This window comes from Fukomys damarensis, unplaced genomic scaffold (genome assembly GCF_012274545.1).
Source record: "Fukomys damarensis isolate Sample0158 unplaced genomic scaffold, DMR_v1.0_HiC HiC_scaffold_25, whole genome shotgun sequence".
Taxonomy (NCBI): domain Eukaryota; kingdom Metazoa; phylum Chordata; class Mammalia; order Rodentia; family Bathyergidae; genus Fukomys; species Fukomys damarensis.
Window position 1 is genome coordinate 20,256,816 of NW_022900937.1, and position 23,400 is coordinate 20,280,215.

Below are 23,400 nucleotides of genomic sequence, written 5' to 3' on the forward strand. Positions count from 1 at the left end.
GGCAGACTGGTTGGACTGATGTCTTCCACAGTGGAATCACCTGGACCTTTGAACCCACGGGTGCCAATTTCCATCCCACACCCAGGACTGGGCCCCCATACCAAGAGCTCTTACTCCTACGTGAGATCCTAATATCCGGAAGTCCATTAGAAATTAAATGTCTGAATATGGACACTGCCCAAGCCTGTGTGAACATAAGCCCATAGCAACTGTCCCCATTCAACCCTCCCACTACTTCCCTGGATTGGAGAGCCCAGAGGGGCTAGCTTGGGTGGGTCTGAAGCCAGGCTTCTTGGAAATATGGGGGAGATGGGCAACTCATGGGTGTGGGGCTGGGGAGTCCTTGGGACAGTCCACTGGGGATGCTTTAAGGATGGGGTGCCATTTAGTTGAACTTGAGTAGCCCATGCGCTGGCCCCAAGTAGAAGCCCAATCAGTATCTGCTGAAGGAGAGGATGAAAATTGGGTTCCAAGGTCAACCTGAGTGCTCTGCCTTTCATGTTTCCCTTTGTGGGGAAGCCTGATGTTCCCCGCGGGGGGCTGCTGCTAATAATGGGATAAATAATGACTAGTTTTACACTTACCGACCTGCTAGCTATGCTCTGCTTTCTCGTTTTCACAATCCTTCAAAGCAAGTGTGATTTTTTTCCCATTTTACAGATGTAGGGACTGAAGCTTAAGAAGTTTAAGTAGAGTCAGGGTTCAGAAAAAGCTTAGCAGGGTTTCACTGCAAGATCTGGGGACCCCAATGCCTGCCCTGGTGTCTTGGTCCTGCCCCCAGACCCTTCTGGGGTGCAAAGGCTCTTGGCAAGCAACGTCTTCCTCCTCAGAGGGCATGAAGATTGCTGAGCCCTGCCAGGTGTCAAAATGACAAGTCCAGGCCCTACTCTCAGGAGTAGCCAGCGAGAGCCAGCAGACCAGTCTCTAGATGCCTAGGCCATGCTTTTCTGGCGGGCTTTCATTGGGAGCAAGAAGGCGCTGAATGGATGCCAGTCTTCCTTTCAGCTTGTCACCAGCGTCCTTGCCTCCATGTACATTTGACCCTCATGTTGCCTTTGGGTGGTCAGGGACCCTGACTTTGTGACCAGTGTCCCAATAATCCTTGCCCCCAGCCATCTCAGGGAAGGGTCTATTAAATGAATTTACAGAGTTGACCACTATAGCATTATATAGTAGCCCTGATTTTACCAGGAGTTGGGGAGATCAGGATGCCTTACCCTCCAGGAATAGGTCTAGTGTGGTAGAACTTCACGTACTGTGAGAGGCTCCTGAGGAGAAGTTAGGATAGAATGGAGAGAGACTGGTGCTGCAGTCTGCAAAATTGCAGAATGAATCACAAAGCCTCAAGCCACCTTGTACAATCTCCTTCCCTAGCTTGAGGCTGGTGTCCCCTGACAGCATCCCCAACAATGGGCATCTGGCTTGGTTACCTGTGGTGTCAGGAAGCTCATCACCTTCCATTCCATCTTGAGCCATTGCTAATAGTGAGTGCTGCCCATCCTTTCACAGAACTCCAGTTGGTCTGTCCAAAGGCAGCTGGTCAGGCTGACCACACTCCAGCTGGAACAGATGTGGATGTCTCCCTGGGACAGCATGGCATCAGGCAGTCATCCTCACACCCAAGGGCAAACATTTGTCACCTCTGTGGTGGTGACAGTCAGCCTGCCTCATTTGCCCAGGGTAGAATAAACTGATTATACCAGGTCCTGACTCGGGTTCTGGGTCTCTGACACTGATATCAGATTGTATTTAAAGTTTGGGCACTGGGACACACCCCACCAGCTGTGACCAGTATTATTTCACCTTTCGTTTCTCCTGGTGACACATGAGTCCAGCTTCTTGTCTGTCTCCACTGTCCTGTGCCATGAATGGTGGCAACAAATATCTGTGGCCCGCCCTGCCACACCTAGTACACAGTACACCTGGGCAACTATGCCTGTGAAAGAGATGCCAAGACAACTAACCACAGACAAGGGAGGTCATACTGTCTTTTCACATCATCGTGATATTTGCCACACTCCAATTCAGGCAGACCTATATTAAATAAATAGAATTCCATGCATCAAGAAATGGAGTAGGGTTATGTGCCAGGTGATATGTTCGGTAAGGGCAGAGATCATAGATGTAGTCAGGAGAGACTTCAGGGAGGAGGTGGCCTTCAGGTGGGCCTTGAAGAATGTTTAGCAACAGTGCAAAGTAAAGCGGTACAAAGGACACAATCACAATGGCTTCAGCACAATAGTAGAGCATTCCGCCCTCAGGAAATAGCAGTAACTGAAGCTGTTCAGTCTGATAGTTTTGGAGACCAAGGCTCCCTCTGTCACATTGCCCTATCTTTCTCAGTCAGTCCTCGGTCCAGGAGAGCCACTCCAGAGCGTAGCTGGTGCATCACCGTCCTAACCTGCAGAAAGAGGAAACAGGAAGTTGAATGAGCAACATTCACATTAGGACCGGAACCACGGAAAAATCCTCCAGACACAGTGCTTCCTCACAGCTTATTGGCAAATTTTATCTTGTGGTCACACCCACCTCCAGCAAGGGAGTCTGGGAAATGTAGTTTTTGTTCCAGTGCTAAGGGGTAGGGGAGAATGGATCCCAGAGGTGCTACCAGTTGTCTGTGCCAATAGGAGGAACCGATCCTGGGCATCAGGAAATTGGCATGAACTTGGCTTGGGCATTTTGGAGGTGAAGTACCGAGACTGTGAGGCACTTACATAGGGCCACTGTGATATGAATACTACTGTTCCAGAGGCCCTGGAGACACAGGGCTTAATGACCAGGCAGCCTCAAGAGGCATCTCCCCTGTAGGTTCTGAGATCATAAAATGACCTCGGAGGCTTGGGGATGAATTCACAGTTTCCACACCTCTGCTCCGGGTTATGTGCGGTGTTTCTGATGGGTGAGCGCATTTTAGATTATACCTGGGAGAGAGAGATGGGCAGGGGTTTGCAGTGTAAAGAAACCTTGGTTGTTTTGCACCTCAGAGAATCCTTCGGTTAACTACGAAGTGACTTGTTCATTGATCGTTTCCCATAAATCTCACACACCACACACCTGGTGAGGTACAGGTTCACACACCTGTGTGATGATGGGAGGGTTGACTGTGGACATGTGCTGGGTCACCTAATCCTTAAATCAGCATGGTGGCCCTATCTGAAGGACACAGATATGGAGGCTCAGGCACTTGTCCAAGGCCATCCAGAAGCAAGTGATTGTGTGCAGAAACCTTTCCAAAGCGGTGAAACATGGCCCTCCATACCAGTCCTGAAGAAATATGATCTGTAGTCCATGAAGACTGAGAAATGATGCATGTTTCTTGTCTCCACATGGAGAATCACAGAGCCCAGGCAAAGATTGATGGTTTTGATAAATCCTGAAGTCTTTGACCCAGTTTTGGGTTAAGTCACTGTTTAAAGGCTTCTCGAGGCTCTCTTATTCCCTGGGGACAAGGTGACTTCCCCTGAAAAGAGCTGGAAGCTGACTGCCAGAGAACCTCAGGAAAAGTCTTAGATGATCAGGACAGGTGAGTTGCTTTGAGTGACTTGGGGGAAACAATGAACAATACTCTGACCATTTCACTGCTTAGTTCTGGACAAATTGAGTGCTGAAGGGGTCATCAGACAGGTGTCAGACTACCAGCTTTCTCCTGCTAAGTGCTGCCCAGGTGACAGAAGGGACTCAGTCCAGGAGTGAACAGGCTGCTCTTGGCCTTCCTGTGACAGCCACACTCTCCTCGCCACCCAACAGGCCCCGCAGGCAGGACCCAGGACGGTAGAGCCGCCAGGCCCCACTCCTTCACCCAGACTCATCTTTCAGGTGAGCCACTGCTCCTGTCCACAGCCCCAAGCCTCAGTTTGCTTGCTAACGGGATTAGTGAAACCCACACATTCTGTCTAGCAGGTTGTTAGAGGATGGCATAAATAGCAACAGAGATAACTTGAAAATGTAAAGTGTTAAATTGCCTTATTCAGGTATGTGCCATCGTGCCTTTCTCATTAGGTTGATGCGCATGTTAAGCATCTGTTCATTCAAGCAGAGGCCTCTGCTGGGCATAGGCTAGGTGCTGGAGGAATAAAGCACAAAACAGCAGAAGGTTGAGCTCATCTAGCCCAAGTGAGGAAGCAGAGCTCAGGACAATCGAGCTCCCCAGAGCTGGGGTGGTGGGGACCCTAATACGCCACACCCCGCCCTACTTCATTGTCTTCTTTGCTCTTCACCATCCATACACGTTCTACCATCATGCAAGCCTCGCTCCAAACCCCCTTTCCCCAAATAACCATCTTTCAATTCAGACTCATGAAGCCCTTGTTAAATCTGCAGTGCTCATCTTAGCACCCACTCCCCGTGCTTTTATGAGGCTGTGTGTCACACCCCACTCCTGTCTCGGGGTCCAGGCTGGACATGCAGGAGGGGTCAGGGAGGGCCTGGTGGCCGACAGCTACTGACAGATTTAGCCAACCAGGGAAGGTGTCAGGGTGGCTATGAGCTCATCTTCCCCTTTGGTGCACAAGGTCCGAATTCAGCTTTATGGGATTTTTCTGGGGTGTCAGCTGTGCTATTTAGGGTGTGGTCAGTGGGAAGCCCTTGGCAGAGGGCAGTTGTGTCTGCTGCCTTCCCTGCCTCCAGCAGGGGCTCTTGGAAGGTCCTGGCCCACTTTGGAGTCTTGGAAGCCTGTGTCAGGCAAAAAAATACTCCGAGATTTTGTGAATGTGGGTCATAAGGAGAAAGTGACAGAAGACCAAAGCTAAAGTCCCCAGGGTGAGTCACAGAGGACCTGGGAAGGAAGGGCTGGGTCCCCGTGCTTAGGGACAAACTCTCACATGAGGTCATGGTTGCCTGGCAGGACAGCCGGTTGACTGGGGCACTCCCCAGATATGACTTGACTGTATGGTTTTCTGTGGTTGCCTCAGTTTCCTTGTCTGTAAAACCCTTTTTACTTGGACTCCACTGGAGGCCACAGATTAGTCTCCAGTGTTTTTGTTCTGAATGTGAATTGTCTCTAGGTTTGAAAATGGGTATGCTATACATTTAAAAACGGTACTTTCTAGCTAGTCTTTAAAAAATTAAAATGTCCAGAAATCCCGGGCCCACATGGCATTGGCCTGGGTCAGTCACGCCGAGTCCTGCTCCCCCTACCCAGACACAGCCTGTGGTCCCCAGAAGGCAGCTGGGTTTGTCCTCAGCCCTTGCTGGACCACGGACCTCTCAGGACACCAGCATGGTGCCACTCGGCTGGTAGCGGGGAAAGGGTGCGCGGATGGGGGCGGCATCCTGCACTGACCTGCTGGGTGACCCTGGATGAGCCTCCCGCCTCTTCCTTTTCCTCAGCTATTAATTTCCCTCGTCTTTTAAAAGACAGAGTTGGTAGAAACCATCAATCAGACCCTTTCAACTTCTCACATTCTATGACTATGAAAATGTCATTTGCCAGAATTAAACACAACTGTGATTTAAATGTTATGGAATTTGGTTGCCCCAGTCACTTGCAGAATCCATTTCAGGGTGTGAAGAGGGAGAGAGAAAAGGAGAAAGAGAAGAGCGAACAGAGGGAGGGAGGGAGCCCTGGGGGTCTGGCCTGGGGCTCAGGCAGATCCTCAAGAGCTGCCTGAAGTGGTGAAGGAGGCGGCCAGCATCTGGGAATCCCTTCCAGCCCCACCTTCCAGAAGCCCGAGGCTGGGTTGCAGCCTGGACAGACCAGGCATTCACGGAAGGGCAGGCACAGGCACTGCTGCGTGTTTCTGGGTGAGTGCTGGGTTGTGCCCCTCAATAGGAGGGCCGCTCTGGGAGTTGGTTCTCCTCTGAGGTCTCTCTGGCTCTCCTGACTTTTTAATTTTTGCATTACGAGGGCTTGCAACCAGGGCTCCTCCCTGAACTACAGCCCTCTTTTAAAATTTTGAGACAGGGTCTCACTAAGTTGGTAAATTGTCCAGGTTGGGCTCGAGCTTGCTGCCTCCTTCCTCAGCCTCCCACAGTGCAGGGATTATAGCTTCATGTCGCCACGGGCCAGTGATGGCTGTTTATTTGGATTTCAGTTTCCTCATTTGTCAAACAGGCTTCAAACAAACAAATACCATGACAGGAATGAGCAAGTCAGGAGTGAAGATTCTATTAGGCAGTAACGACAGTGGCCTCAAAGCAGAGTCTGCTGAGTCACAACCCTCCAAGAATCTTACAGAAACATCCGCCAGGTGTCCTTCGGCTGTCAGGGACCTCCCCAGAGGGCAGTCAGACAGGCCATTGGCTCAAGGACTCATGGGTCCTATGTGGTCTCCTATAGGATAGGGATCATACTGCTTATGGCAGTCCAAGTTAAAGACCACGAAACAAAGGGCCCTCATGGGCATCCTACTCAGGAGCCCCTCCCAGCCAGCAGGAGATTTACTTCCTTGTCTTTATATCTTTATTTTCTTGCCTTTAAGTCTTTTAAATAAATTTGCCTGGACCTTGCCTCCTCGATCCTTGGTTTCATTCTTCATCACCGTGGGCCACGAGCCTGGTGTTGTGGTAACAGTAAAGCTGTTCCATCTGACTCAGAGGAAGAAGACATTACAGGACAGAAGCCAGGCCCTGAGAGAGGGATGAGCATCCTGCCGGCCGGCTGTCTGCTGGGGTTTCTTAGGAGGGGGCCCATTCTCTCTGGGATGCTCTCACTTGCTCAGTACCCAGGCGCCCCAGTCCTCCAGCCCGAGCAGATAGTTAACTCTGCATTTGGTGGGGCGCCTAGCACAGACCTGGCAACGGCCAGGCCCCCACAGGATCACACAGGTCCCGATGTCCGCTCTGTGACCTGCTTCATATGGTGGGCATCTTCCCTGCAGAGAGACACCCCAGTGAGAGAGTGAGCCCTGCTCAGCACCTGGGCACGGTGCCTCCAGGGTCTCTGCAGGCCGCAGGCAGAGCCTACTTCCGCAGTTGGCCCTGGGAAAGCTGTCCCTAGAGCTATAGAAGAGGTTTGTGGATGGGGGAAACAGATGCATCTGACCCTGCAGGTGGTACTGTGATGGCCCGGAGGACCCTGGATTAAGAGGGATGGATTTGAACAACCACCTTGGCCCCAGGTGGTCTGGGCCCTATTGCCAACAGCTCCATTTCTCTGAGCCTCAGTTTCTTTGCCTGTGAAATGGGAGAACATCGGCCCCACCTCCCTCACAGCGCAGTCCTGAGACAGGCCGGAAAAGATGCCTTTCAGGCTTGTGAGGAGGTGTGCAGGGAGACTTCCCCACATATGAGGAAATGTGGGGTGGGTCACATTGGGGAAGGTCACGTTGGGGTGAATGGAAGGCCGCCCATCTGTCCCTGCCCCTAGGAGGCTGCCTGGAGAAGGAAAAGCTTCAATCCCGAACCATGGTGGTTGGGCTAGGGTGCTGAGGAGAAGCTGTGTGGACCACACATGCCATTGTCCCCTGTGGGCTTTCATTGCCTCTGCGGAGTGGAGATAGCCACTCAGACCTTGAGTAGATTGAAGATTAAAACGGGAAGAGAGACCTATGTAAAACATCTGGCGCTGAACCTGGGGCTTATGTGTAGCCTAAGGGTGGCACCTGGGGCTTTCTACAATTCTGCAAATTTACTTCCTCATTTGGCACTCTGGGCAGCCCCAGCCTGGCCTGGCATGTCTCTGCAGGGAGGATGTGAGGGCCTTCTGGGCGGAAGTGGGAATGACTTCTGTGTTGTGCCCCTGCTGCGGCTGGCACTTAGTGCTGCTGCTATGACTGCTTGCTTGGTAGGTCTTTCTGGCCCGATCACCAGCACCAGACTCCCACATCCTGACTTCACCCAGGCCTCTGACTCCTGGGCTGGCCTCAGCTAGGATTCAGAGTGGTAGGTACCCCAGTGCCTAAGGACCGCAGCTCAAAGGCTTAGGTGAGGCCCTGTGGGCCCTTGTTCTCGCTGTCCTGACCCCACTGTGCAGGTGGGAATGAACACACACTCAGAATCTCTCTGAAGCCAGCCCTGAGGGGACCACGCAGCTCCCTGTGAGTTCCCTACCACTTAACCACCAAGGGTACAGGCACATCCTGCAGTCTCACTGCCTCTGTCAAAAATCCAACACCGAGACCATCCCACCATGCGACCCTAGGCAGCTGTGACATCTTTGTGCATCTCTTGTTCTCCACGTATAACAGCTCTGCGGCACACAGTCTTCAGGCAAATTCATCAAATAGCAGAGTTTGTGGCACATCCTATGAGCTTGGTAGATACCCATCATTCTTGTTCCATCCCTCTGGAAATATCTCCCTTAGATATCAAATCTTCCCACTCCACCCTTGCAATCCCCTAGTGCTTCTGGAAGGGCCTGATTCTCCCGTGAACTGCATCAGTCCTTAAACTTGACTTTAAAATGTCCAAGGAGCGACCTGAAAAAGAAAAAAGAGATGAAGACTTGAGGGGAGGGGTCAACCAAGACAGAGAAGGCATGGGGAGCTTGCCCTTCCCTCCTCTTCCCTCAGGACAGAGAAGTGGCCTGTTTGGGTAGAGAAAGACCACAATCCTAAATTCCTTCTTCTGAATCATGCCTTTTTCTCTGTGCAAATGAACGAATGAGTCAGCACTGGTGAACTGAGAAAATCCCCTGACGGAAAATGGACCCAGGCACGAGAATGGAGATCTCTGAGATCTGCTGAGATCAGGATGGCCATTGTCCCCCAGGGCCACCGTCCCACTCCCCTCCTACCTCGACCCTGGTGCCTAGAGATTCCCAGTCATGAGCACCATCCTCTTCAGTTGCAACCACCCGGTGGGAAGACAGAGAGACAGGGTGGCCCAGCTCTGCCAGCGGCTTGCTGCAGATCGGAAAGGGTTTAGCCTTGGTGTGCAGAGCAAGCAGCCACTTAAGCCTGTTTTAATTATTCATTAACATCCTACTGACTCCCCGCAAAACTGGGACCAACTTACAATGTACAACCTAGAGATGATAAACCTGAAAATAAAATGGCTAAAAGTAAGGTCTTGGCGATAAGAAGGAGGCGCAAGGGGGAAGAGTCCAAAAGGAGGAAAGGCCTGGGGGCTGTCAGAACAGTGGGATACGCCCTGGAAAATAATTAACGACCGCATGATAGTGGTTAGAATTGAATGGTATCATTCCATAGTGGTCACTGTTTATCAAATGCTTACTTTATGCCAGGCATTATTCTAGGCCCTTTACATTTTTTAAATGAATTTTTGTTTGGGAGTAAGTTTAGATCTACAGAAAAATTCCAAAAATAGTAGAGTCGCCTAAATCATCACCCCAGTCCCCCTGCTGTTTAACACCTTAGGCGATCGAGGCACTTTTGTCCCATTTAAAAGTTAGTATCACTGCACCAGGATTAAGCCGCAGACTTAATTTGGATTTCATTAATGTTCCTGTCCTGTTTCAGGACATAATCCAAGAGACCCCATGGAGCTTAGATGCTTTTTACTTTTTCTTCCCTTGCTCTTCCTCCTTTTCTTTTCTCCATTTAATCATCCCAGTAAAGAGGAGCTGGAGTACCAGAGGGAATTTTCTCATGCTCAAGGCCACTGCCAGTGCAGAGCCCCACAGTTTGCAGGCCTGGGTCTCCTCCACCTTGTCTAGATCCAGGACTCATTTGGTGAAGAACTGCTTCTTGCCTATAGGAAATATGCTTTGGGATTGAAAAGAAAAATCAGAAGGCAGACTGTGTTAGCAGATGTCCAGCCAAAGGAGAGCGTTCCTTTTGCCTCCAACCTCCCATGACAGACGATGGTTTTCAACCTGCTTGTCATCTATTGATGAAGATAAAGTGGACAATTGGGATTTTCTTTGCAAGCCTCCCAGGCAACCACTTCACAGTGGATGACACACGCCACACGGAGTCCAGTCAGACAGATAGAAAGGGCCTTGGTGTCCCAGAGCTGTGTCTATCCAAATCCAGACTTAAATACAGTTTGGAAATCTTTCCTTCTCATTAATAGGCCTCAACAGTGTTTTTTCCCCTTAGAAGTAGAATGGCTTTCTGACATGCTTCATTCTAGAATATTCACCCCAGGCTCTCTCTTTTCAATCCCCTTATTCTGAGAATCCTCCTGATCCCCATCACAGAGGGGAATTTCATCCTTTCCAAAGCACTTTTCTCCCAAAGGTCACAGTGGGTGTCACCATGCTCCTGGGCAGATGGAGGATTCTCCTTCCAAAAGCTGAGCCTGGAGATGGCGCCGTCAAGTCCCAGGGCGCATCAAGGTCAGGACTTCTGACTCCAGCGCATGTGTTCAACGGAGACTGTGCTGAGCCGTGGTGGCCCCAGCAGGTCTCTTCAGAAGGACAAGGCTGAGGCTGAGCCGTGGGTGACATCGGTGAGCCCAGAGCACGAAGGGCCAGGGGCCCCACCAGCGTCTCCTGTGTCCCTCCCCTCCAATCTCTGTCGGTAATCGGCTTGCTGAGACAGAGGGCTGGTCTTCTGGATTGATGCATCATTATTTGCCAGGGTGATTCTGAAAGCGTTGAACTCTGCTGAGCAAAACCATCTCTTCACGGGCCATTTCTCTTCATTGATGGGTAGCGCTCCTCATCCTACGCAAAATGAGGAAGGCGGTCGTCTTAGCGGTCTGCTCACCACCCCCTAGCCCTCTACAACCACTCAGCATCCTCACCATGCCCCAGCTGCCCCAGCTTCTGGCACCTTGCATGGTTGCCACCCGCCCCCTACATCTCCAGGAAGATGCAGAAAAAGATGAAATGCACAGCACTGAACACGGAGCCTGCAGGCAACCACACGCAGGACTCCAGGGGACAGTGACAGCAACTCCAGTGCCAGTGAGGGGACCACGCAAAATGCAGACACAATTCTGTGAGTCCCCAGCTCTTTATATGCTGCCCCCTACCCCACCTGACCCCGTGCCGATGGTCAGATCCTCCTCCTCCTTTCTGACATCCACTCTTCTCACTGAAGCCTTGTCCACCTGAGAAGCCAGTCCTGTAGTCTGTGCCTGGACTCCTCCCGCAAGAGTCTCCTGTCTTCCCATCATCATCACCTCTTGATCCTTTTTCATGGCACCCCAGGAGACCTGGCCAAGTTCTCTCCCTCTTGCTGATCTATTTTTCTGGGTCATCAAGTCTATTTTTTGTTAAGCATTCCCAAAGTGATTTTTAATTCAAACATGTTTCTAGTTAGTCTGCAATTTTTCCATTTCTCATCCATCTCCCTTTTTATACCACTTTGCTATTTCATTTTAGGGATGAAATACACACCCTGCCCCCAAGACTTTCTGCTCCTTTTTTGAACCAGTCATGCCTTCCCTGCTCATGGAGGTGGTGGGGAGGTGTTCCTCTCCTGTCTGCAGCTGACTGAAGTTAGCATGAGGTCTTCAAGGTCAGCCCCTTGTTCCTGGTTTGCCAGTTCTATGTTGGCTTTGGACTCCTGGCTGTTGCCTGGGTACGGAGGCTCTGGGAATCCAACGAATCCACTGAAGGCTTGGAGAGCCAGGTCCAGGACAGAGGCAGGAGCCCAGGGAAGGTGGGCTATCGAGGGCAGAGAACTGGAAATTAGGGGAGCCCACTTGGGCTCAGGCCAGGATACACTGGAAACTCACCCAGGGCTCCTGTGTCTGCCCCAGTGGAGCAGCTGAGGGGCTGGGTATAGGCCACACCCTCCTGACTGACCTGGGCTGGGGGACAGGGATCTGGTTTGGAGTTTCTGCAATGAATGTGGTACCTGTCTCCCACCAGAAAGCTCAGCCCTTTGGTTGGGGGCAGAGTGAGGTTATAAATCCCATCTCCTCATCTCCAAGGTCTTTTGTGTAAGTATTTGAGAGCTTATTGAATTGACAACATGGATCTTGTTGTATTGAAACAGGAAACTGTGAGGACCTTGGACGCAAAGATAGGAGGAAAAAGTCACTTTTAATACCGGCAGCTCAGTGAGTGACTCCGGTCAGTTTCAAGAACCCCAAATAGAAGTTTGTGCTTCTTTACATACCTCGTTTTACATTTAAGAAGCTTAATTCCATTGGAGTTCCTTGGGAATATAGCAAGCAGGAATCACACAACACAGAGCAGCAGAGTGGTGAAGCCAAGAGCTCTGACAGGACTTTCTGAGTCTGTTATGCTCCTTTGGTGACAGATTGCAGAAGTTGTCATGACTACCCAGGTACATTTTACAAAAAGCATAGTTATCTAGTTAGCCCACAGTTGCCTAATAACTCAGTTAACCCATATTTGCCCAATTCCATACGGAGGGGTGGTCTCCTCAGTATTTCTCTTTAGGATGTGAGGTTGATATCTGGACATACTTTGAAAATTTTACTACCATGCTGGCTGGCTCCTCCTTCATTCTTGATCTTATAGTGGAGTTGCTACGGCACAAGCAGGGAAAGACACAAACATGCAGCTTTTGAATTGCAAAATCCTTTTGAAACCCACAGCAGAGAAGCGTTTGAGAGTCTCAAAATCTTGCCTTTTGGGCATCCGGATCCTGAGCATGCAGGCCTCAGGAGGACTGATGTACGGTTTGTTAAACGGTTTTTCTTCCTTCTTACACAGATTAATGACTCCCTGATCAAAGGAGTAAAAAGTCCTCCAAAGAAAACAGTGAGAGATGCTGGTGGGAGTCTTCAGGAAGGGCCCTGCCCAGGCACTCCATGCCCTAAACCCTGACATAAGAGGATGACAGAAAGTCCAATAGTTTGGGGGACCCATAAGCAGGGCTGATGAGCACCCACTCCCCAAGAGCAGCTGAGAGGCAGGAAGCTCCACTGAGACATCCCTGTCTCATCCCCCACCAGTGGCCAGGTGTGGCTACCTGAGAGGCTGGGCCGTGTCACAAGCCCTCATGGCCTTGGTATTTTGTGGGGAGCAGCAGGAGGTTTTAGGGGTGCATCTGATGTCCCAGAGATCCTCTGGCCTGGGGTGGTATGGTATGACAGCAGGTGCAAACTGAACCAAGGGCCAAGGAACCAGAAGTAGGACACTTACCTGTCCACTGGAAGTAGCTGCCAAGCACACTGTCCTGAGTGTCCTGATGTGATGTTTCCCCACCCCAAAAGGGACAGTCTCTGAGGGAAGCAGGAGGGGAAATCCTAAACAGATCAAAACGGAAGTGCTGCCAAATATAGAATGGACGACGGGGGAGAAATTGGCTTTTTCTTTTACAAAGAAATTTGGGGCAGGCATTTAGCTCAGTGGCTTCACTGCCTGCCTTGCAGGTGCAAGATCCTGAGTTCGATCCCCAATACCGCAAGAAAGAAAGAAAGAAAATCAAATAAAGGGATAATATTTTTAAAATAATAAAAAGAAAAAGAAATCTGAAACAGTAGTAAAAACAAGTTTTAAGCACCTCTCTCTTGAGTTACTGGCAAACACTGTCTGACTTGACTTTCCTTACTCACATACAGTGTTCAGGCGACGATGGCCCGAAGGCCATTACTTCCTGTAAAATGGGGCTGGCGCAGGTGGTGGCATTGGTCCTACTCCTGGGTTCTGCTCCAAGCCCAGCAGTACCTGAATGTTCCTGAGCCACCCTGTCCTGTCCCCAGCCAGCTTCCTGGGTTGTACCACGGGGGATCCCTGTTTCTGGCCAGGATGCTCAGAAACCCAGGATGAGAGAATGCTGCCCAGAGTCCTTTGAAAGCCCTGATCTCTGCCTATGACAGTGTGGGCTTAGTCCTGGGTCCCCTGTGTAAGAAGAGGCCACCTCTGCTGTGCGGCTGGCAGTGACCACAGCTCTCTGCACCTGGCAGTCACCGTGTCTTCCCCTCTGGGTCTTATTTAGCCTTAACCACACTGTGCTGGAAGGAGCACCTACCCCTAGTCTACAGATGTGGAAACAATCACACAGAAAGGATTCGACAAGGACCAGGCACCTAATTAATGGAATCCAAGACTCTGTAGATTGCCACACACACCATCTGTTAATGATAAACAACAATGAGAGAAAAATAACTGCCAGTTATAACTTCGAGGCATCACTGATTATAAAGTCACAGTCCAATTTCAGAGATGTTAAAATGCACCAAAAGGCGAGGCTTAGACCCAATGGCCTACTGAATGGAACAGGTAGAGTGGGGTGTAACCCTAGGTCTGAGGGGTCCAGAACTCAAGTGCTTTGTGTCAGGCCGTAGCCTCCCAGACAGCTGATATGTACCGATGTGGAAGCCAAGCAAGCCACACAGTGAAACTGACTTCAAAACACACGACATGCTGTGCCAACAAAGAAACGGGTGAGCAGAAACCGCCACCAGCACCCAGAGAACAGTCCCCTCGTGGACTCTTGCAGAAGCAGCCTCTCTAGGCAAACTTGCAGTGACTTCTGGAGGCAGTTCTGTCACAACACAGAACTGATGCCTTCCTTGCCCATGGCGTCATGTACCAGCTCAGCCAAGAACTACAGGGCCTCACCCAGACCCAATGTGACCCCGGAGAATAAATTCCAAAGCCAGCATTGCTGACTGGTTTAGAGATGGGCAGGCCCTCCTGTTGGCGAATGGACCAGAACACATCCAGAAGGCTGCCTGCTTTGCTGCTGGTTATGTCTGCCTGAGATCGGAGGCTCTGGTGCCTGCTGATCTCCGGCCCCCTCTCTGGAGTGGAGCAGGACCTGGCTACAGCCCTGACCGATAGGGTATCACAGGCCTGTCCCCATCCAATGGAGCGTCACGGACTTGTCCCCATCCGCTGAGGTGTCGCAGATCTGTCGCATCCAATGGAGTCTGATGTATCCACAGTCCCTGGCATTTGCCACTGCTGTGAGACTTTGTCCCTAAATCGTACCTGCCCTCACAGGGAGCCCGAGTCCCCGGCTTTAGACATAGTGACCTAATCTGTCGTCACCTCTCATGGGGTGCCCACAATGTGTTCACCAGCTCCAGATCTGGCGTATCTTTCTCTGGCTGCCTCCCTTCCTCTACACCCCTCTCCCTGGATGGCCATCTGATGGGAGTCCTGGCTGCTGCACACTGAGCGGCACTCGTCCCCGCATTCAGGTACCTGGTAAATCTCCATTCTAAAAATGATCAGCCTGAAGATCAGGGGGTCGAGAAACACATCCGAAGCCACACAGCCAAGTCCATGTGCTGTGTCTGGAATGGCACACGCGACTGTGGGAGCACACAGTACTTCTTAGGTGGCAGAAGGAAACTGTCATAAGAAGGTAGTGCTATAGAGTTCTCTGGGAACTAATTGCTATTTAATTTTATTCATCTGAGTGCCTGATATTAAGCCCTGCATGGACCTACAGGGAAAGTGATTTCCAGGCAACCCAGGCTGTAACACACACACACACACACGCACACACACACACACACACACACACACACTTCTCCTTTAACGACCCGCCTGCAATTGATATACTGCTAAGTAGCATTGCTTGTACTGGGGAGATTCTATTTCCACACTAGCAGCAAATATGACCTTTGTGTCAGCTGCCAGCTGCTTATAATTCTGACAGATGCAAGCACATTTCTGGGAAGCTGTAGCCACTCAGGACCTTGCAGATCAACAAGCAGTGCGGGCGGCTTTGGTAAGATTGATCGGCCCTCGAGAATCCCATTTACAGCCCTTTATGGAGCCTCGGTTTACCACGGCCTGGGCACTAATGACTTCAACAGCTCCGATCTAAATCTGTCAGCCAAGGCTGGTGGTGATATTAAAGAACTCTCTATTTATACGAAGCAGCAATTAGAGGGATGCTCGCCAATGGGCCACCGCTTCCAAGTAAATCCCTGGCCTTCCAAATGGTGTCATGCTTGCGGTTATTTTAATCCACTCGGAATTTCAGGGATATTAATGTGACGGGCCATCGTGGAGGATTAGCCAGGTTTATTTCTGCTGACATTTCAGAGAGCACACTCAGGTTCCTGAGATGTGCCCACATTCCTGCCCTGCCCATCGCTGGAGGAGGCAGTGAGAGGAGGAGCAGCTGTAGAAGGAATGAGCTTTGTCCCTTCAGCTCCACCTCCTGGCCTCCGTCCCACTGTCCTGTGTCACCCTGCATCCTGCCTAACCCCCTCTGGGTTTGCTTCTACCCCTTTCTCTTCTTGGCTGTCCAGAAAAGCTGCCCATGGGCTTGCCAGACAAAATCGAGCGTACCTGCTTTGTCATGAATTTCAGATATGAAGGAAGATCTTTTTCCAGTTCAAGCCTATTCCATGCAATTTGGGGTACACTTACACTGAAAACAAGACATTTTTATTGTTTTTCTGAAATTCACATTTGCCGAGCATCCTGTCTGGGGGTGGGGGTGGGGCAGGTAAAATGGAGATGCTGGGTAAAGAAAGGAGCCCCAAGGCAGACAGCATATAGGAGGGGTGGGCAGGGCTGCCAACTGATCTCAGAAAACCAAAACCCTAGAAATCTTCAGAATTCTCAGTGTATTGGCTTATAGGAGGTTGGGCGTAAGAATTAGATTTCAAACTCTGCCCCCAAGGCCATCCTGCTCAGTCCTGGGGCCTGCTCAAGTGTCTTCTGTTGTCTCTGGGTTGCTTGTCAGAAATTGTTTTCCGTTTTAAGGAGTTTCGTGAGAACAAAGGGCAGGGAATTGGGGAGCAGAGCCGAGGCCCTGTCCCACACAGGCCTAAGAGAGACCCCTGCAGCCAGGAATTCTGTGTTACCCCACCATGGCGGGAGAGCTGAGCAAAGGGAACCCAGATGGACCCTTGCATTGCTGTACCCATTTCTCCTTCTGTAAATGCTTTCGGCAGTAAAATTGGAATAATCAGGGGCAGGGGCAGGCTAGGCAGGGGACAGGTCTCGGCCAGGCTCCCAGGGGTCCAGGAGGGCTGGGCACTGGGTTGGGGCCTCAGGGACCTTGGGCCTCTGTGCAGACTCAGGGCCTCAGCTGTGCTGTGGCCTGTCTTTGCACCCACAGGACTCATGGACAGGCTGGGACAGACAGACCTTGCAGGGTCAGGAGCAGGGCATAGGAAGGGTTGGGGTGGGCATGCCCAGTCCCTGCGGTGTGTCTTGCACCACATAGGAACTTAGCTGGTCCCCACACCAAGCCCATGAGGCTACGACTATCATCTTTCTTGCAGGGCTGAGCTCACCACCTCTCAAGGGGTCAAAGATACCCTCTCAGGTCCTGGAACGAGTACTTCTTGGTGACTGCTTTGAACTTGACTTGCCTGAGAGTGGCTTCAGCCTCAGTTTACCCCCTCCCCACTGTCCTGTGCTCCAGTGTACAGAAGTGTTTCCAGCCCCTCTGGACAGTGCCCCTCCTGGCCGCCAGTCATTGGCACATTCAGCTCTGGCTTCCACACTGCCTCCTCCAGGCAGCACTCCAGAGCACCCAGGCTGGAGACGGCACTTTCCCCTGCCCTTTGGGACAGCGTCGTGTTAAACTCAGCTCCTCCAGAGGTCAATGTCTTTCCCTTTGCTGTGTTCCCAGATGTAACACTATTCTTGGCACGCAGCAGGGACTCTCCCACGTCTGTCCTCGTATCCAACTCCATCTTCTTCCCTGGACTTGGCGCTGAACAGCCTGGCAGCCCGTGAGGAAGAGCCTGTGGGTAGCATCCCAGCCACCTCCGGGGGGAGCCAGACCTTCCAGAGAGAGACACTGCCCTCTGTGGCCTGGCCTGCAGCTGGGGCTCCGGCACCCTGGAACCCCCCACGGCCTGTCTGCCCCAGTGAAAATGAAAGCCAGAGCACATTTCAAGACTCTGAAGACAATTCTACCCAGAAGCGTTGATCACAGCAAGAACCAGGAGTGTCCTAGCATCTGGACCAGGTGCTGGGCCCCAGCTCCCATCCGGGACATCTGCTCCAAGCAGCTTCACCTTCTTCACAGATAGCACCTGTTCCTTCAGAGCCAGCACAGGCATATACCTGGGCACCCAGATTTCGCTGCTCTCAGGGGGAACCTGTGCTCCCGAGGGTCGTAGGCGGCACAGAGCGGGTACTGGATGGATGGTTACTGGAAGACTTGCAGAGAAGGGAGCAGGTGGGACTGAGCCACTGGAGGGGTGGGACTGGGGCTACTGAAGCAGAGGCCTGGGGAGGACGCTAGGGCGTGGGACCAGGCTGATAGTGTGGGGCTGGGCTGCAGAGGGTCTCTGGGTTGCTTTCAGAAATTGTTTTCGTTTCTAGGCGTTTTATGAGAACAAGGGGCAGGGAACTGGGGAGCAGAGCCTAAGCCCTGTCCCACACAGGCCTGAGAGTGAGCCCTTATCCATGCACTTTCTTAGCAGGGGCCGGAAGCAATTCACCCAGGGGCCGGAAGCCAGGTACCTGGCCCCCTGTCTCAGTGCAGGGACAGGGCGGCCCTTAACTGCTGTCCCATATACCAGACAAGCAAATGTTCCGAAGGACAGGGAGCCCACTCTTCTCCAGGACCTCATCACCAGCTTCATTGCATTCCCCGATCTGTGTACTTTTAGCCTTCTCATGAAAAAGTCCCTTGGCTCCTCTGTTTTGGAAAGATGCTTCCATTCAGAAAAAGGTGTGGTCACTCTCCCTTCTCCCAATTCTCAGCCTTTGCAGAGGACACAATGGCAGGGTCACCATGGGGAGGACACAGTGTCCAATATGGGGCTGGTGCAGGGAGCACAGGGGCCACAGGGCTGGGATGGTTCCGTCCAACGTTGGGAGAGTTGGCCCCTTTCGAAGGCCACCAGGCTCTTGTGAGTTTCCCACCCGCTGTCCCAGGCAGTGTTGGCAGCAGGATGCCACCCCACTCTGGATGACTGCAAAGGGAAGGGTCCAACAAGGCCCGAGGGTCCTGGCCTCCCTCTGAAATTCTTCAGCTTGAGAACATGCTCAGTAGAGCCAGACTGGAATTGGAACACGGATCTTAAGTAACACTTAGCTCATGAGTAGAACCAGACAGCATGGAATGCTGTTGGTTCCATGTGCGGAATCTGGTGTTTAGATCAATACAAAATTCTGTTTGGAGAATTTCTTCTGGGAGGAAAGGTGGGCCCAACATTTGAGCCAGTGAAGTCAGGTAGGCCGTCTAGGTGTGCAGGTGTCGATTATGGCGGAGATGGCAGCTACTGTAAGGACAGCTGGAGCACATAATACAGGAGGGGAGGGACACAGGAAGCTGGGTTGGACTCCAGGGCAGGGCTGGGTGGGCCTGTGTTCTAATCCTGGCAAAAAGCCGGAAAAGCAAGACATTACTATGTCCATGCCTCAGCTCCTGAAAGAGAAAGAAAAAAGAAAGAAGGAAAGGAAGGAAGGAAGGAGAGAGAAAAAAAGAAGCAAACAAGAAAGAGAAAAATTAAAAAGGAAGAATAGCTCTTTCAACTGTTTGAATTGCTATAACAAAATGCTGTAACTAAAAACAACAAAAATTTATTCTTCACAGTTCTGGAAGTTAAATGTTAAAGGTTAAGGTGTCTGCAAGGGCCCACTTCTGAGTGGCAGAGAGAGCCCTCACTTTGCACTGTGGCCTCCATGGTGGATGGGTGAGGGTCCCATGGGGCTGCTTTGATAAGGGTACTGATCCCCTTTATAGGGGCTCCACAAATAATGTGGACCTAATCACCTCCCAAAGGCCCCCACATCCTAATGCCAAGAAAGGATGGAAGAAAGAAAGGAAAGAAGGAAGGGAGGGAAGAAGAAGCAAAGGGAGATAAATACACCATTCTTCAGTAGCCCGTGTTCTGCTTCCTGGAAAGGTGTGTGTTGTGTGTGTGATGACACCACAGTCAGCCGTTGTCAGTTTGTGCGCTTCCACTTATCCAGCTTCATACGTGAAATGTCCCTGATCTCAGAAGCCCAGAGGGGCATCTCCACTTGATGGCTTCCATCTTGTCTTCTGTCAAATGTAGGTCATGAAATAGTTGCTCTTCCTCGGTAGAAAGGAAGGGAAGAGCAGGGAGTTGAGTCCTACAGCCATGCATCAACCCCAGTGCCAACACCAACCAGCTGCGGGGGCTTCCCCCCCACAGCCCCGCATAGTTGTGGAACTGTGGCTGATACTTCTTAACCTCCCTGGTCTCAGTTTTCCCACCTGTAGACTAACTCTGCACTGAGATCCACACCCGGGCTGAGAGGGCAGTGTTAGTGGTGTGCAGGGCAGTGTTCTGTGTGTGTGTGTGCCTAGAGCATGGCTTCCGGGCGGGCAGGGGCAGAGAGAGAGGTACGTTCTCAAGGAGGGTGATCGGGACACCTGGGTTCTGGTGTCTGGGCTCACGGATGAAGAGTCTAGACCCATGGTGGGGAACCATCCACAGCTTTCAGTGATAACAAACAGCCAGCTACAGCACAGGTACCCCATCACTGGTATAGACTGGACTGCACCAAGCGGGAGAAGGTGTGGAGCTCCATTTCGCCCATAATGACCACTGTGGGCAAGCTGCCTCATCTCTCAGAGCCTCAGTTTCCCCTTCTCTAAAGTACCACTAAATATCTGCACATCCTCAAGTGCTTAGAATGCGACCGGGCATGCAATAGGCAAGCACCCAGCAACCAGTCTCTGCCATTATAATTTTATCAGCCCCAGCGTGGCTCTGAATCACATGTAACCAGAAATTCAAAGTCCAAATAGGAGGAAGGAAGCCTGAGTCCCCTGCTTGTCTTAGATTTGGCTACAAGTGACTCATGAAGCACATGACACGGTCCCTTGGCGCAGTTTAGAGAACACAGTGAAATTTTAAATGAAGTTTGGCTAAAGACAGACTGATTAACGGCTCATGCAGGTCCTCCTTTCTTTCCTCCTCGAAAGCCACAGAAACCCAGCCAACTAGATTAAATTAGCATCATGTGGCATTGAACTCAAAGCTGTTCCCATTAAATGCATTCATTAGCTAGCAAAAGTTCGATAAAACCTCTTTTGATCGTTACTCATCTCTTGGCCCCTCCCTGCTTTCTCAATCAAAAGATGCCCCCAAGTTTCTGGGCAGTCATCAACAACCTCCCCGAGTTTTTCCCCAAACTATTGCTTATAAGGCTGGAGCTTCTGCAGAACGGAGAAACTGCCTTTAGAAAGATATAAATAGGGCCAATTTAGACATCTTTCTTACCATGGCTCCACCGAGGACTGAAGGACAAAATAGATTCCTGAGACTTTCCTTTAAATGTTACTTCAACTCTTAGCTGTCTCCTCTTTGAGAGCAAATGGATTTCAATGGTGCCAATCCTGTGAGTGGGAAACGTGGAATTTATGTCTTAAATTTACCCCATTCAGTGGTGATTCAGGTTTGTTTATGCCACCAACGACTCTTTGTGCCCACGATGCTAATGCACAGAGAGCAAGGTTTGATTTCACATAGAAAAGCTCCCCATTCAGGCACCTTCCCAGGTGTGCGGCAGCACAAAAGCCTTCATGTCCCAGTGATTTCACATTGAAACCAGAGTCAGTTGCACCATTTCCGATCCCCTGGGCCTGCCATGTTTGCTGCGGTTCTTCCTGAACACAGTGGCAGTGGCAGTGGTAAGGAAAGCCCATGGGGGTCAACACGAGAAGAGCTGGGCCACCAGCTGGTGGAGGTAGCTTTGAGGGAGGTGTCATACCTGCTTCACAGGGGACGAAACTGAAGGTGAGATTGCCCAAGGGACCAGGCAGCTCAACATAGATGGAAACTGCCACTGTCCTCTGTGTTGTCTGGCCCCTCTGTTCTGATGTTTTGGCCTGGATTCTAGCTCACGCACATGCCAGGAAAGATCAAAGAAACTTCTGGAATGTTCTTTCTACTCAAAGTTTCATGAGTTTGAGCCTAGCAGCCTTGTCTCAAAATAAAAAAGGGCTAGAGATGTACAAAGGCTGAGAGAGAGAGAGAGAGAGAGAGAGAGAGAGAGAAAGACTTCTAGCTAGAACCTGGCGATCCAGGATGTGGGGAAGGGACCCCTCCACCTTCTAAGGAAGGTTGAGAAACTTCCAGGTTGACTTGAAGGGTCTCACCCTAACTAAACTTTGGGTCTATTATATTAAAGCACAGAATCCTACTGAGTTTTAGCGAATGAGCAAAGATCTGGGTTCCGTTGCTGAAACACTGGTTCTGTGTGCCTGAGCCCATAGAAAACGAGAGGTTTCACTGATTAGACTGGATGGTGACGGCAGGGTGAGCTGTGTGTCCCGCTGGCCATGCCTGGGGTGTGGAGAGAGCTCGGGCCCTTGGGAGAAGCTGGCCTGGCAGACTTCCCCTGCAGGTCCACAACCATTCTTGAATGGGTGTCTTGGAGTGTGCCTTGCTGCTGCAGGTTCCAGCCGGCTGTCTTGTGGCCAGTGTGACTACGGTGTGGGTACTGAGAGACCGCCCAGGAGGCAGGGCTGTGGCTTGGGGCAGGCTGTCACAGCAAGACAAACGGGATGCTGCAGAGGCCGCCTGCCCTCCCATTAGGAGGCCTTGTTGGAACCCTGCTCTCTGACCCCACGGGAGGGGGACAGAGATGGCTCGCAACTGCGCAGACCCCAGGCCCACCTGGCAGGCGCAGGCGCTCCTCCACCAGAGGGCTGAGCTGAGAGTCGGGCCTGAGGCTGAGGCCAAGAGCTGTTTGCGTGTACCTGGATGGCTGGCTCTTCTGCTGTCTTGAATCTGACCGACACTCCATCCTCAGCCCCAGATTTGGGGAGGAGGGAGCAGACGAGGGAAAAGCGTCATTTAGTATCCACATGGCCAAGTGGGGGAAGCCCAGGCTGGGAGCAGAGATAGAAAACTCCCTCCTCTGCACACCTGTGAAGGCTCTCAATGCCTAGTGCGGGAAGTCTGCACGACCAAACTGTTTGGGAGCCAGGCCTGAGGCTTCCTGCCCTCCGCTTTCCATCTGCAGGTGGGGAAACTGAGGCCCGCAGATAGAAAGTGCCATAATAGATTCCAAGAAAGGGGTGCCAGGCAGGGTCTCAGGCTCCCAGCTCAGGGGCTCTTCTGTCCTGCTTTATTGGCCCTGGCCCTCGAGGCCATCCCTGACCAGCTCGTTGACAGTTTGAGGTCCCCCTACATGGTGAGCATCCTTGGGGACCCTCAGATAGGGACTGTGCCTTTGCACTTTCCAGCGGTTGCACCACACGGGTGGGACAGTGAGGTGCCACAGGTGCTTACCCAGCACATGGGTGAGCTTCTTCCCTCAGGAACCTGTTACAGGGTTTCCAGGGGCCAGGGCCCCTACTCTAGGGCCACTGAGCAGTTGGGTGCCTGATGCAAGGAGCCCCAGGCCGTGAGGCTTGGTTTCCCTTCTGACCAGAAGCTCCGTGAGGATGGGGCCAGCCCTCATACAGCCTCAGACACGGGCTCAGACCCAGATGCTTCAATCCACAGTGTCAGTGGGGCCGGACTTCCTGGACCCATGGAAACCTCATAATATATGATATACGTGTGTGTGTCTGTGTGTGTGGTGTGCACATGTATGTGGTGGACTAACCAATGGTCAACTTAGAATGCTGGCTGAACTGAATTACAGTGGTCTGGGAGTGAAAGACCCACCTGAGGATTGTTTCCAGTGACATAAAAGGAGAACTGGAGGGGAAGACTGTGGGCTCTTGATTTTCTAGGAGAAGCTTGCTGAGGGTGGTTCTCCTGATGCAAACT